Below are 15,536 nucleotides of genomic sequence, written 5' to 3'. Positions count from 1 at the left end.
TAATAATAGCAGTCATCATTGTAGGTTATTTGGGGTAGGTCACGCAGCTATTTACACATACTGGAGGACCTATGAAGTGGGTCAGACCCTCCACCAGCTCACTGATTGCGGCCGGAGCTGGAATTGTGATGTGACCGTGGACATGCAGGCTTACCATTTGTGCGCGCACACGCAGACAATAGGCAGAGACAGCTGCAGCACCACAGAAACAGAGTGGAGACATTACAGACTGTTTTCTAAATGAGGTGATACCCTCCACAGCATTGTGCAAGATGAATCTAGGAAAGCTTTAGTTTCTATGGATTTAGAGGAAATCAATTTGACCTATTAGTTTTATTATAGTGACTTTATGAGTATAATTATACATTGAGAGACGTCTTGTTCAGACAAGAACAGGTTTAACAAGATTAACATGCAGTTCATGATCAGTGCTTAGATAATTTGTAATCATCTGCAACTTGAATAATGCTTTGTTTGTAATACTTTACAGAAGTATAGTATTGTAAATGTGGGTGTCATTTCACATTGAACATATGGGATTTTGAGACATCTCCCTGAGAGCAAATTTTCTGTTTTGTATGTAATGTATGTTTTGACAAAAATGCACAAAAATAGAGTTTTTGCTGCAGACAGCAGTCATTTTTCTAATGACAAAACTGCCTCCCTTCAAGTAATGCTAATGATTCATTAGATTATAATTTTAGTTTATTTTATTTAATATGGACCAGATCCATACACAAAATACATCCACACAAAATGTTAAATACTGAGGTGTTATTTGTGGTATTAAATGTAAGAACAAATTTGTTTCTCTTTTAGCCATGATTTAATACCTCTATTAAAAATTTTAATTCTGTTGTATTCTCAATGCAGTGTACTCAGATTTACAGCATCTTGTGATCTTTTACAAGCTGGCAAAGGCAAGAGGAAATATGACCTTCTACTTTGAACTACTCTGGAAAAAAAAAACAACACATGTGCCAACAGGAAAAATGTTTTATGACGTACCAAAAACGTTGTCAAACAATGGACTTTATTATCAAGTTGTGGAATTATGAGGAAACATGTCAGAGATGTCAAGATGATTGACAGGGATGCTGAGCGAGAGAACAAAAAACAAAAATTAACAATACACATCTTGTTACTCTTAACTAGATAGGTCGCATTTGCACAATATTAAATTTATTTTTTATTTTTAAAGATAAGTTTTTGGGGCTTTTATTGCTTTTAATTGTGAGCGTGAAAGGGGGAGACATGCAGCAAGGGGCCGAGGCTGGACTTGAAGCAGAAGGCCCCTGCGGTGAGAACACAGCCTCTGTACATGGGGCGCCACTCTATCCACTGACCCACCAGGCACCCCAATATTTAAGCTCTTTTAAACTTTTTTTTTTTTACTGTATATAAACAAATACAATAACAACCATAACAACAACAAAAAAAAGTCATAGTTATGACACAAAGACAAGGTACTTATGTTATACAAGAAAGGGGAGATATTTTGCTGCCCGGATCTATGTATAAACACAAAAATAATGCAGATTATGCAGCCTTCTTCCTCAAACAGCAGAGTAAGGAACAAACACTAAATAAACCACTTTTATCTTACAAATCAATGTTTTACGACACTTTTTAGCTCATCAGAGACGGGTTGCTATCCAAACAGCTGCTAATGTGTGGTAACCTTTTTTTTTTTTTTTACTTTATTATGATAACTGAAACTGATTATGCACAGAGGTCTCCTCCTTTTCAAAACAAACAGACCCAGTAATTTAAATGGGTAAAACCTCTAAATTACGCAGTTTCAAAAAATCAATTTTCTTCCAGCTGCACACTATGGCAGCTGAGGCGGCTAATCTGTTCTGGCTACTGTAGAAAAAATGGCAGTGCAACATGGCGATCTCCATTAATGAGGACCTGCTCCATATGTAGATATAATCAGCACATTCTGAGCTAATGAAAACAAAACAATGCTTATTTCAGCTGATAATATGCTAAAGAAAATATACTTTTTAATTGATAGTCAATTTCTGGCAATATATCCCCTAAAGCCAACACACTGGAGCTTTAATCTTTGTTGTAAAGGATTTTATATCTTGAATAATTTGATTTCTGTGGTAATGTGTTCCAGAGTTGAGAGCCCTTTATGAAGTAAGCTGACTAACCAAATTTAGATCAATGATATGGTATTTTACAGAAAAGCCTACCTCAGTAAAAACACAGATGTATGAGCAAAATACACGTAAAGAAAAACAAAAGAAAACCCTGCCTTTTTGTCTAGGGTCACAAGCCAAAGTTTTTTTTTTTCCAGTGCACTGCATTTTATAAGCAATCATCAAATTTATCATAAAATCTTAATTTAACCAGTAACTTCAGCTTTAAAAAAGAAAAAGTAATTTTAAGTGTTGTAAAACATGAAACATTAATCCCCCTACATTTAGTGGAATATTAATAGTAAAAATTATTAGAATTGTGGTATAAGAATGTAAGTCAAAGTAAAGTAAGTATAAGATGTGTTACAAACTGCACTGCATACAGAATCTATGTTACGTCGATCTGCTCTGTACACACGGCATCTGCTGCACGTCTGTCTGTCATGGAAGAGGGATCCCTCCTCAGCTGCTCTTTTTTTCCCCACCGTTACAGATTTTTTTTTGGGAGGGTTTACTTATCCGCTGTGAGGGTCCAAGGACAGAGGGATGTCATATGTTTTAAAGCCCTCTGAGGCTAATTATGATGTGTGATATTGGACTTTAAAGCTCAAATTTAAATACATTTGTTCAGCCCTTAGCAGCATGCTTTGTGATTGGGCTACAGTGAACTTAGTTGAATATGTAAAGCACTTTGGATTGCCTTTGGGTATGAATTATGCAATATAAATACATTTATATTGTCTTGCCTATCTATTGCTGTACTTCACAAAGAGAGTTACTGTAGATCTGTTGAGGTAGAGTCGTGCTGTTGCCTCTATACCCCCTTTACAAATGCCCTGCCACAAGACCTGGTCAACTATCTGTGCCCTCTCTACACTGAGGCCTGTCGCTCTGTGTGTTTCTGTGTTATAGCACATCGCATTTCCGAGAATCAAATCAAATGATAGAAAAAGAAACCTACCATGCCTGGCCTTTACCAGAAAGTCAGGCATGTCATCAATCAGTGTTTCTCTTGGCATTTGATTATTTTGAATGCCAGCTGAGTGAGTTTGAAAAAGAAGAAAAAGAATTCTAGGCGTAGCCCGAAACAATGAAAGACTCTTCCAGTAAATACAGTCAAGCCTTGGAAAGGCATTTAATTAAGCCTTTTTCTAGAATAAGGCTGTATTATTAGATGCCTCCTGTAGTTCCGCTTTCGACCCATTTGACATCCTTAGTCACATGTGCCATCAATCAAATCTGCCATCAGTACTGTCATCTTGTTTTATTGTGATTAGGAGTGGCTTGAACACAGCATGTGTCCGCGTTCTTTCTTGTCAGTAAATCAAACTTTGCTATGAATCTGATGTGAGAGGTGCTGGTGCTGTTTTAACGACTCTCCGTTTCCTGCAGAGCAAGTTTTCGAAAAGGATGACCTGATGCATCTTTTGGTAATGACATTCAGACCTATGCAGCATTGAGTTGTTATAGATATTCTTTTTCCATTTATTAACAGGGGCAATAAATGGCTTTAGCCAGCTATGTAAAATTTACATTACATTTTACTTTTTTTTTTTTTTTTTACATTTTAACACATGCGGTCCAAACTGTTAACAAATACATTTATTCAAATGTACAACAAAGAAAAAATGCCCCGTTTAATATAGTATGGGGTTATTTTTTTCTTATTGATTATTTTTGTCTTAAAAAGACACTGGCTCTGCTGAAACTCTCACATACACACACACACATCTTTACACCAATCCACTTTAAACAGTGGTATAACTGTGATAAAAAACATTCAACACTAAAGAAAAAGAAAATCATTACGGTTCTGTTCCTGGATCTTAACTCATCAAGCCAGCTTTATGTATAGAGCATGTTTCATTATAAAGAAACTAAATGTGCTTTATATATAAAAAGAGACATAAAAACATTGAGCATATGCAACACAATGGCAAAACAATGTAATTAGTAATAAACTAGAATTATCGTCTCACAGCTGTGTGCCTCCTTTAACCAGTCATGCTGCAGTTACAGTTTCCACCATGTCTGTCCACACTCCTGTGTAACCATGACAGTCAACAGTGCTTCATATATAAACGTATCTTTTGGTAACCTGGCAGTACAGAAGATCTATACAATCAGTAGTTTTAAGATTAGTTCCTGACCAAATGTCTCCCTGTCTGTTCCTGAGTTATTAGTGTTTTTGCAAAACATTATGATGTTACAATGAAGTTGACCTTTGACCTTTTGGATATAAAACATCATCAATTCATCATTTTACCCTATTAGACACTGATATTGTCTTAATTAGCATATGAATTCTTGACTTTTGGCCACAACATGTTTTGTGAGCTCACATTTACCTTGACCTTAAACTACCTAATCAGTTCATCCTTAAGTCCAAGTGGACATTTGTGCCAAATTTGAATTCCCTTAAAGGGTTCTTGAGATATCCTGTTCACTAGAATGGGATGAACAGATAAACAGCCTGAAAATAAAATGCCTTTGGCCATGGCTGTCACCAGCGTGGAGGCATAAAACAACGTTTATTTATACATATTGGTAATAAATTAACACACACTCACACCAGTGTTGGAAGACAAAGTCATGACTAACACAAGAGTGTTTCGAGTCCAAAACAAGACCAAGACCAGACCAGCTGGAGTCAAACACTGCATGACACACCTGTGATAGATTGTGGCACTCCTTAAGTTGCTCTGAAAGATCCACGTGCCCATAATCACACCCAAAGACAGCACATGAAGATTCTTCCTCATTCACCTTTTCATTGTCATAATGTTATGTATCTATGTTTTCGATGAGAAAACAAATGCAAACCCTATGGAGATGAAATTAACTGTATCATTTTTATTCAATACTCCCTTTTTTGCACAGGCAATTAAGTAATATCCCCACAGTCGTCTTGACTGATCCAGAAGTAAAATCATGAGTCTGCTTCGTCTGAGACTGAGACAAGACTGGGTAGAAATATGGTTGAATCCGAGATGGGACTTTTGAAAAGTGGTCTTGAGACTGCTGCAGTTCATACTAAGACTGTTCACAGGCCCGAGAAAACAGGAAGGTTTCCAGCTCAGCTTTAGATTGAGATACAGTTTCAATAGGCAAGGCAAGGCAAGACAGCTTTATTTGTACAGCACATTTCATACAACAGGGCAATTCAAAGTACTATACAGAGCAATAAAATACAAATACATAATTAAGATACAGAATTACAATAAAAGAGAGAAGAGATAAGATATAAAAGGTAAATTCACTTAATAAATGATTTTTAAAAAATCACTATTAGAATTAAAATGATTTAAAATGATTTAATATTAAGTGTAAAAGAAGTTTGTAGTCATTAGCTGGTGGAGTAAAAAAGGTGGAGGAGGAATTCATCAGACAAAGCGTTCCAGAGGACGACCAAATGAACACGAAGACCTTTCAAAAAATAGATAGAAAAAGTTGGAAAAAATAAAAACATTTAATAAATAATATATAATAAAGAAGAACAATAAAATAACTGAAGCATATACAATCCTTTTTTCCAGTTCTCAATGAATGTATCCTTCTTGGTTCTCAAAATAAAAGTCATTCTCTTCATTACATAAATACTGTATACTAAATCAACCCATTCATCAAAATTGGGTTTTTCTGATTTTAAAGTGAGCTATCTATTGAATGAAAGACCAGTGATATGATTTAACGCTTCAGGTAATGTGGTTTTGTTTTGTTGTACCAGTGAGGACTCTGGTGGCTGAAGGCCACTAGATGGAGGCAGTGCAGCATATTTGTGATTCACAGATGATATTGGCATGGAAGCTAAAATGTTGTGTGTGTCTCAGCTGACTCATTCTTTGTATAACAATGCACATTTTACATCATAAAACGTGTTAATACTTGAGTCACACTGAAAAGAATTGATAAAGACAATAGAGATAAAAGCAGATGAAAAGGACCTATATGAGGAGTACACATTACATATTAATATGTAGCCTGATAGATAGCAGTATCTATGGCAGTCCATGACAATATTCTGCATGCAAACTCTGATGTGTTTGCATGCAGCATATTGTTTGTAACTAACAGTATGCCAAGTGTAGTTTATACATTGTAAATAAAAATATTCTCTATGATAGACCACGTTTACGTTTGTTTAAAGCCTGTACTGTGAAGCATGTCCCTTGCTAGGTCTGCTAAAGACAGTGTAACTGGGACAAACATTAATAATACACATCAACAAACAGGCCCCCATGAGTCACGTGTGTTCCGTCTCAAGCAAGGGATTCGCGAAAAAATGCGCTCGTTAAGATGAATAACATTCGACTTCCTGCCATATTGTGGGCCAGCGTTTCCGCTTTAACCGGCATACTAGATTTACAAAACATGCGCGTGCTGCCTGCACAGCCGCAGTGAGCGGGTTAACACCATCGTATTGATTAAACGTCTGCGAAAGTGCTTGCGGACACGTCGTGCTGGGACGGAACCATTGAATTCAAACCGTGAAAACATTCAGAAAAGGACCGGAGGACACCGGTGTTTGTGCAGGTCCACTGTCAGCTCCTGACCCGGGACCATAGTGAGTCTCACAGACGGTATGTAGGTAATTTTAATCATATATTTAGTCATTTAAGTATAATAACACGGACGGTGTGCTTTGCTGCGTAGTTGCATATCATTGCCTAGCACGCCTGAATGTGTTTACCGGTGTTTTTTTGTTTTTGTTTTTTTAAATACATTTGTTGTTGTAAAAATACGTTTTTGTGTCATATACGTATAAACATTTGTTCAGCATCTTGTGAAAACATGCAACCTTGTCCACGCTTTGTTATTCAAACAGCTGCCAGGCTACATCACGTTGAATATTTAGTCATGAAAAGCCTACTGTTTGAATCGTTGTGGTTAATATTTAAGGCACACTCTCCAGAAAGCTCTATGTGTGTTCAATGAAAATGTCGTGATTTATCAGTTGTGGATGTTTAATGTTGGGGCTTGAAACAAAGCATTTTAAAGTAGGCTAGGTTTTGCAGTGTTCTTTTTTTTATATTTAGGGTCAAATGGTCAGGGTCAGTAACATTGCAGCACCCCCTGCAGCTCATAAGGATTCACTCACAGTGCCCCTTTACCTGACTATATACTGATCCCACATGTTATGTACTAACTTATGGTCAAGGGCGTAGATTTTGTTTCAGTATTTAGGGGGACACATATGAAACAGGGGGGCTGGGGTTCCTCTTCCAGGAAATTTTGAGCATATAATGTTAAATTTTCTGCATTCTGATGATTTTGTTGTTGTTGTTTTTGTCTTTTAAACACCAGTTTGTGCTGGTTCTGCATCAGTTTATGTTTATCTTTCATCAAAATGAAAGTCCTCCACTACTTTAATGTTTTTATTGTAGGGAACAAATGCACATGTCCTAAAATCTATGCCTATTAGCATATCATTTCTCACATATTTCAGTAAGTTGCATAGAGATGAAGACAGCCTCTTTGAAGCCCCTGCATGTAGATGTGTGTGCGTGCATGCGTGCGTGCGTGCATGCGGGCGCATAGCATCTTCATCAGGTTATTCAGATGGCGTAATATTTGTTGTGTTTAACCCGTTCATTTGCCGTGCCCCTGAGTGTAATTCTTATGGTGGGCTGTTTCAGTGAGAGCATATTCTTTGTTACTACCACTGAGAGTTGCCAAAGTAGGAGATCTTCAGGTCTTACACAAAGACAGCCACCATGTTGAGCTGGTATTGAAACATGTTTTGCCCCAAAGGAACATAGTACTGTAAGTGATCATGAGGTAGTACATTACATTTAGGCCCAACAACTTTATCCTCAGTTTAGTTTACAGTTGCACATCAGGATGCAGAGTTATTTCTGAAAGGGTAAAACTATCCACAAATCAAAACTGCTCTCAAGTTATTGGTAATTATTCATTAATAAATTACTCAGCGCAGGCATAAAAGTTTCTCAGCAAGCAAATATGTTAAGTGTCATGGAAACCTTTCACTTCTATTATATGTCATTAGTGTAAGTGGAGCCTGATTACACACTGATGCTAACAAAAAACAGTGCAGCAGCAAGCAGACCTTAATATTATTATTACAAAGATACAATATCTTCCTTTTGCATTAATGGTCTTGCTTAGTTTAAGAGGCTACTGAGGGGTAATGTCTTTTCATCCTCTCTGTTGGATGACTCTTTCACCTGCAGATAAGACACCTCAGGTAAAAGGGTTAACCAGTTTATTTATAGTGACAGTGAATCTCACTCAGCGCTGGTTTGCATGCAACCCCACTGCCATCCCGTCAAATCGCATGTTACTCTCAAGAACCTCCCCAGCACCTCTGGCTCATAGATATTTCTCAACCTGAAACGACTCCCATTTCCCCACCAAAGCCTGGCCGTCTGAACTTTAAAAAGACCCAGACAAATATGATAATTGTCTCCAAAAGGCCTATGCTCTCTGACATACTTAATTTTTCATTTTTGTTTCTTTTTTCCCCCTTCTTTTATTTTGTTCCACAGAGCCCTCTGAAAAGCTGTGAATGTTCACCATATGGAGCTGAAATCTAAAACAGTATTCCCCTCATTCTCTGATTTACTCAGATAGATGGCGGGGGCCCCTGTTGGAAATCCTTAGGGGACCTTCTACAAGTGAGATATTTAACCCAGAGCCAGTGACGGAATAGATAGACTATGCAAACATACTTCGTATTTATTTTTCCTCCACCTCTGAAAAATCCTCTTTGATGTAAACTCCACTTTGCAGTGTTTCACGAGCTCCTCATGAATATTGCAGTTGCTGGGGACTCTGGGGAGGCGAGATGGTGAGGCCTCTACCCAGTCTTCACTGAGTAAAGTTAAAGTATAGGCATATTAATGTCTTCTGAAGCTTGAAGTGAAAGTTGTTTTTAAATATGAACATTTATTGCACAACACCTCTACAAAATCTAATTACACCAGTCTCTGTAATCTGATCCCAGCCTTTTTTTCAAATGATTGATGACAGTATCGTCTTTCAACAGCTTCAAAATACTCATTACAGCTCCAGCACCTTCCCCTAAATGGCTTGTGTTGATTAGTCAAACTGTTTTGTCGCCATTTAATTGCACTCATCTCCATTCTCTCTATAAATGTGTATTATTTTGTTCTGCAAAGCACCATTTTCTCACTAGCACACTTCCTTTAAAGGGGAACTATGCCCATTTTCCAAAATTCATACATGTTATTGTTATGATCTCTCCTAAATCTAAATGCTAGAATGCTAAAACTCAAAACTTGTTGAACTGCTCTATAGACAATGAATTTGGAAAGACATTAAAGCTGACACTGAAAACGTTGTGAGTATACTTAATCACTGTGACATTGCACAAACAACAAGTCACTTTTTGGTATAGATAAGTGGCAATTGATTTCATTTGTGGATATATGTGAAATCGGCAAACTTTTTTATTTCATTTGTCAGTTTCAGCCAAATATGTAACATTTAAAGATGTATAGTCAAACACTGTGGTCCAACCCTTTCAGATGTCTCTGCTGTGCTTAATTTAAAGACTGTTACTTTGCTAGCATCTTTGTTACTGTACAGTCTGTCACGGAAGCTAAGCAATGTACTGCTGTGTAAGGGAGCTGCAGCAAATTGTATCTTAACCACCTAAAAATGAATCAGTACCAGTTTAAGTGTAGGCTATTAAATATTTTTATTGCTTTGCCTCACACACAAACTGATGGGGGTAGTGGTAGATAAGCAACCCCCGTGTTCTGCAAAGTAAAATAAGTGTTTTTGTCGGTGGTGTCTGGTGGCTTTGAGATAACTGCTTTAGTTTCCTGTAGAAAATGTCTGCCTGATTGCAAGGTAAAACACTAAAAATATTCTAAATAGTATTTACACTTAAACTAATATTGTTTTTTTTAGGTGGCTAAAAACTAATCAATCTAGGTGGCATTTGCTCATTGCTGTTTCATTTTATCAATGTTACACAGGGGATATTCTATTGAGAAGATATTGTAAACAAGCACTGTGATTTGGTATATATGGGGACATGATCTGTTTCAGAACTGGTGATACTGCAATAGAATAAAGCTCATTTGGGTATAAAGAAGAAAACAAACATTTTTTCTGGCTCGCATTCAATGTCTATGGAGCAGCTCCAGACTTAATGAAGTCTGGGACTTTACTTCGTTGGTCTCTGGCTTTAAGAGAGAGTAGCTCACCTTCATAAAAACTGATCAAACTTTTCAAGGCCATGGAAGTAACATATTGAGGTTCTTGATTTAGGCGGAGTTCCTCTGTAAAGCCAGTCTTTCAATTCATATAGATACCTAAATACTTAAATGTCATGCAGTGTAATTGCTCTCCCCATGTAGGTTTCTAACATGCTTCTCATCCACAAAGCTGTGACATAACTGCTTTTTAGGAGATGTGCCAGAATATCTAAACACTGACCACTAACTTGCTAAAGAAAATGACACAAGTCATTAAATTATAGTGCATTGTTATTTGTGTTGTTAATGGGACGTCTGTGCGTATTTAGAACATCGATGAGTACATCACAGCTGTGCAGCTGTTTCAAAATAATGCGCCAGCCAATTTGAATGAAGTATTTCCCATGCCCATATTGTTTTTGTAGTCTAGGCCTATAGTGTTTAGCTTTACAGTGCTTGCAGAATAACATTTATCGTGCGGTGCGACGGGAAATCTTTTGTCTCAGCTCATTTGCAGCAGTCTCTCTGTCTGAGCTGCTCTCTATTGTTTATTTTCTTTGCCCTAATGAATGGTTTTTTAATAACCCGAGGCAGCTCAGCTAATGTTAAGATCCATGCTGAGACACAGGAAGTACAGTGTCCATGGTGGCGGGGGAATGGACAGACAGCCTCATATATTAGCAACAAAGTGGCAGTGACCGCTTGAGTGGGCGCAGACTGAAGGGACTGTTAATGAGGCATGTCCGTAGTAAGATTTGATTGCTTGGGAATGTTTTGGTGGAAAAGGGAACTCGAGAATGTGAAGGGAGAAAATATTTGATGAATGTAGTTTTTTGTGATCATTGAGTGGCAGGTGTGTAGAGGAAGATAAGGTGTACACATGTTGCAGCTTCTTAAGTTATTCTCTGTTCTTGATACCTGCTGCATACTTCCAAAAAAAGTTCTGTGCAATAATCTTTTTACTGTGTGGCACCCACAAAAAAAGAAGGCGTTTGTGTGTGTGTTGGTGAGCCTGAAGCCATTTAAAACGCACACGGCCCAGTGAATTTGAACCTGTCCAGAAGACAGAAATGACTTCATCATTACCTCACCCTGCTCTGCTAGAGGACTTATCAAAAACATGTGGCTCCACTCTCCCTCTACGCTGCAAATTGATTGAGTCTTGGACTCCAATGTTTTTCCTTTGTTAGAGGACATGTGTGTTTGCGCAAAGGCAGGCTTCATTTTATTATCTTGGATTTTCTTGTCTCTCTCTGGGTTTTGACTTCATCTGTCATTCATTTGACTTGTTTCAGCAAGTAGTTCTGGGTTTGGTCAGACTGAGTTGGACAGGCTTAGAGGCTACACCATGCCTGAGCATTTGAGCTTGTGTGTACGTGTCTGTTACGCCCAATGAAACCAGAGGAAAAACATTATGGGGATAACATTTTTTGGCCATATTATTATACAACAATACTGTACAGTGCTTTAAAGGAATAGCTCAACATTTGGGGAATTATACTCATTTGCTGCCCTACAGAGAGTTAGAGAAGACTGATACTACTCTCAGAAAGGGCCTTTTCAACCACCTGTTTTTATGAGCATTTTCAATGTGCACATTTAATAATAAATAAATAAACCTCAGTGGAAACATCAAAAATTAAAAAAAAAAAAAAAAAGCTAAATATAGAAAAAGTGTTTTCACACTTAGGGGTGGAGAAATTGCTGTGTTTATACAAGGTAAATGCGATGAAGTGCATGAAAATAGATTCGACAAATAAATGATTAACATTAACATTGTTATACAGGCAACTGCAAAAAAAAATTAGCACCACCTACTGCTTATTAAAAATGAACAAACCCCCACTATTTCCATTAAACGTTTGCATTTTCTTTAGCAGATTTCCTGAGGTTTCATTTAACATTTGCGCTACATTTAAATGGAAATCTGACTAGTGAGAGTGGTATTTTTCTTTTCATCTAACTATTTGCAAGTATTTCCCAAAATGTCAAAATATTTCTTTTCCTTATTTAAGTAACCTTGGTGAGGCTGTCTGAAAAACAAACACGACAAACAGCTAGAAAATGCTGACACTAGTCAGTCACAGTTGTTCTTTGAGCTTGTCTCTGTTTCCTCTCTACTGTGCTGTTTATTCCCCCTTAGCATTTTGTTCTTGGTTTTGTCATTCAATCATTTTAGTCAATGTAGAGTTTTATAAAGAGAGACAAAATCTCTCTGAGATAGCAAATTGGTTGCCTGCTGACAGTTTTTTGTCAGCTAGGTTATTAAAGGGACAGCAGCTATACAGAGTTTCTTTAAAAGTCAAATTTTTACCATCAACCTTTGACTCAAAACTCTAAAAAATTCCTCTTTTGTGGTGCAGATTATACTCTGTCACAGGTGGTTCACTAAAACTGGACAGTAGCGACAGCTTTCGATATCTTCATTCCCTTCGACTCTCTGGCTCACTGTTCCCTCAAAGGTCAACATTGTCAGAATGTCTTGCTTTTGGTCACCAGCACAAATTTGAGTGTCAAAGTTTTAACACAGCTGAACTGAGTGCAGATTTACATCATTCCTATGAGCGATTCCAGGAAAACTGATACACTTCACTACAAAATTTCAAAACCTGATGTGACCAAGTCAGGTCTAGGAGCAAAAAAAAAAAGTATTAAAAAACCCCAAATTCAGGTAATCTAATTTCTATAGGTGGACATGTATGGTAGCAGTTTACGCTATTTTTTTGAGTTCGATCCGTTCTGATTTAGGTTCTGATTCTTGCACGATGTGGGCAGTCTTGATGAAGTTGCATTGAGCTGATCTGCAATGTTTTGTCTTTAATGCTCATAAGGAGTCAGTCTCTTATTTCAAACTATTGTGCGTCCACAGTCAGAGTGCTGTTTGAAGTGATGCATGTGTGGGCCGAGTGTTTAGATTCCACTGTTGTTTGGTTGCCAGAGCCGGAGGTCCCAGCGGGGTGGGGTTAGAATAACCTTATTATACACTTGTGGGTGGCTGAATTACTGAAAGCATCCGGTCTGACGTGGAGCACAGCTGATTTCTGTCCAGCTTGAGAAAGTGTGTACCTCCACACGTGCATCCATATGCAATCACTTTGGATGTGCATGTGTGTTGACATAAACAAGTGTTTATTTTGCATTGGGTTCATAATATGTTTATGTTTACACAGGCCTTTCTCTGTTTGTGTGTGAGGGGGCAGTCCCTGGCAGAGCGTCAGCTCCGGTCAGCAGCGGGTCTTCTTCTCAGCACAGCGAGAGGGCGCTTGCATAGATATTAGAGTGGAGTAACCACGGCAACAGGGTCAGTCTCTGACCATGGGAGGAGGAGAGGTGCCAAGTTTTGGGCCAAATGAGCTTTTGAAGCAGACAGCAGTTCTTTTGATCCCCACGGTCGTCACCTTATTAAAGTGTCGAGCATTTAAGATCATGAAAGTTTGAAGCTGACACGAGAATGTCGGCTCAGCGAAACAATCGCACTTTTAATTATCTGAAGTGTTCGTGAATGATGACACCTAATATGTTGTAAATTATGTAATATTACACTGTCATTATCTTGTCATTGAGTTTATGAGCTTGTGCAGATATGATCGAAAAATGCAAAAATACCAAAAATGATTATATTTATCAACCAGAATAATCGATTAATTCTGTCAGAGTGATGTTACATCAACAAAGTCTTGAATCCTTATTTAATTAAGCTTAATTGTCCATTTTACTGTTGATGACAAATGAAATGCTGTCATTGTGAGCAGAGATTGGCACTGACTTGATATGCTGTTTTGCCTGGGCTGCTTGCCAGTCATGTGAGTGTTTGTGGAGGAAGGGGGGTGGGCGGCTCGCCCGTTCCTGTGCCCCGAGGGCCTGCATTAATATGGAGATTAGATTAGAAATCTTCCAGGTCACTTAATCTACTCAATTAACTGACTGTCATTTTGCATATTTACTGGCAAAACATGCAAATACTAGAATGTACAGTGAAGTACAACCATTAAAGTTTCATTAATCAGTGTGAATCCATTCATGTGAGCTTCATTTATAGCCGAGGATGGGTGTGTGTGTGTGTGTGTGTGTTTGTGTTCTTGGCCATATGAGGAGCTTCCATGGATGCCTTCATTATGGGTGTTGATCCCCTCGCTGTGTGGGGATCAGGAGGGGATGCACTGTCTCTATTTCTGAGTGTGATGGAAAGCTCAAATTTTGCGTGTGTGTGTATCTAAATATGTGATAGTGCCTGCTATTTTCTTTTTTCCTCTCGTCTGTATTGAGCCATGTTTCTCTGCTGTTTTATTAGCCTGTTGTAAAAGTTATACAGAGCAACATAACTCTTGTGCACGCGCGCGCACACACACACACACACACACACACACACACACACACACACACACACACACACACACACACACTTTCAGCCCTGAATCCTGCGTTGACATTCAGCTCAGACGGTGTGATTTTGTTCATTCTGTCATCATTGTGTAGAAAGATATATCACTCTATAACCGACCTTCTGTGTAGTGAATCATGCTGGTGTGTGCACAAGGACACTCACTGGATTTTAAATTCTTACCAAGCATTTACACAACATGTTGTTGATGTCATGTACTGTGTAGGTGAAAGGCATTCTGGGTAATGAAATAAAGCGCAGCAGCACCTGTTACACCAGTTACCACCTCGGTTGAAAGACCACCGGCTGGTTAATTTGATAATTTCTAAACCCATGTCACATTTAACTACTGCATTTGAGAGTGAATGCTTTTATTAGTTGTTGTAATTTAAATAAGATATTTGAGGTGTGATTAATGTGTGGCGAAAAGCTGCTGAATGATATGACCCATATCTCATTTAACCTCAGTAATAATACATTTTAAAATATTGATATTTTTGATAGAATTTACACTGGTAAAAATTGACACTGAGGGCATACAAATTGAAATCTTTATTAGGTAAATATAACAAGACTGAAATGAGAAAAATGACTTATTTTCTGCGTAAGTAGCAGAACAGCACAATAACTGAGGTAAACATTAACCATAAGTGAGAGAGAGAAAGCACAGCTGGCACCAGTGTATTTACATGTAACGCAGAAATGCATATCGAAACAGTTTCAAATATTTCGAATTTTGTTATGTATTAATAAAACATTTTCAAAACACTTTCAGCTAATCTGATACCTTTTCATCAAGTATTATCTGTTCTATAACAT

The 15,536-nt window shown here is 37.8% G+C and overlaps 1 protein-coding gene across 1 annotated transcript in view; it reads left to right on the top strand.

Annotated features, from left to right (window-relative positions):
• Positions 1-6,604: 6,604 nt before the first annotated feature.
• add3a (adducin 3 (gamma) a) overlaps positions 6,605-15,536 on the top strand; it is a 118,142-nt gene continuing 109,210 nt past the window's right edge. Inside the window, exon 1 of the mRNA XM_042484713.2 lies at positions 6,605-6,730. The gene's annotated coding sequence lies outside the window, so the exon portion shown is untranslated. The remainder of the gene's footprint in view (positions 6,731-15,536) is intronic.

The sequence above is a fragment of the Plectropomus leopardus genome, chromosome 3 (assembly GCF_026936395.1).
Source record: "Plectropomus leopardus strain MGB_pleo_1.0 chromosome 3, ASM2693639v1, whole genome shotgun sequence".
Taxonomy (NCBI): Eukaryota; Metazoa; Chordata; class Actinopteri; order Perciformes; family Serranidae; genus Plectropomus; species Plectropomus leopardus.
This window is presented reverse-complemented; position numbering and strand designations above follow the sequence as displayed.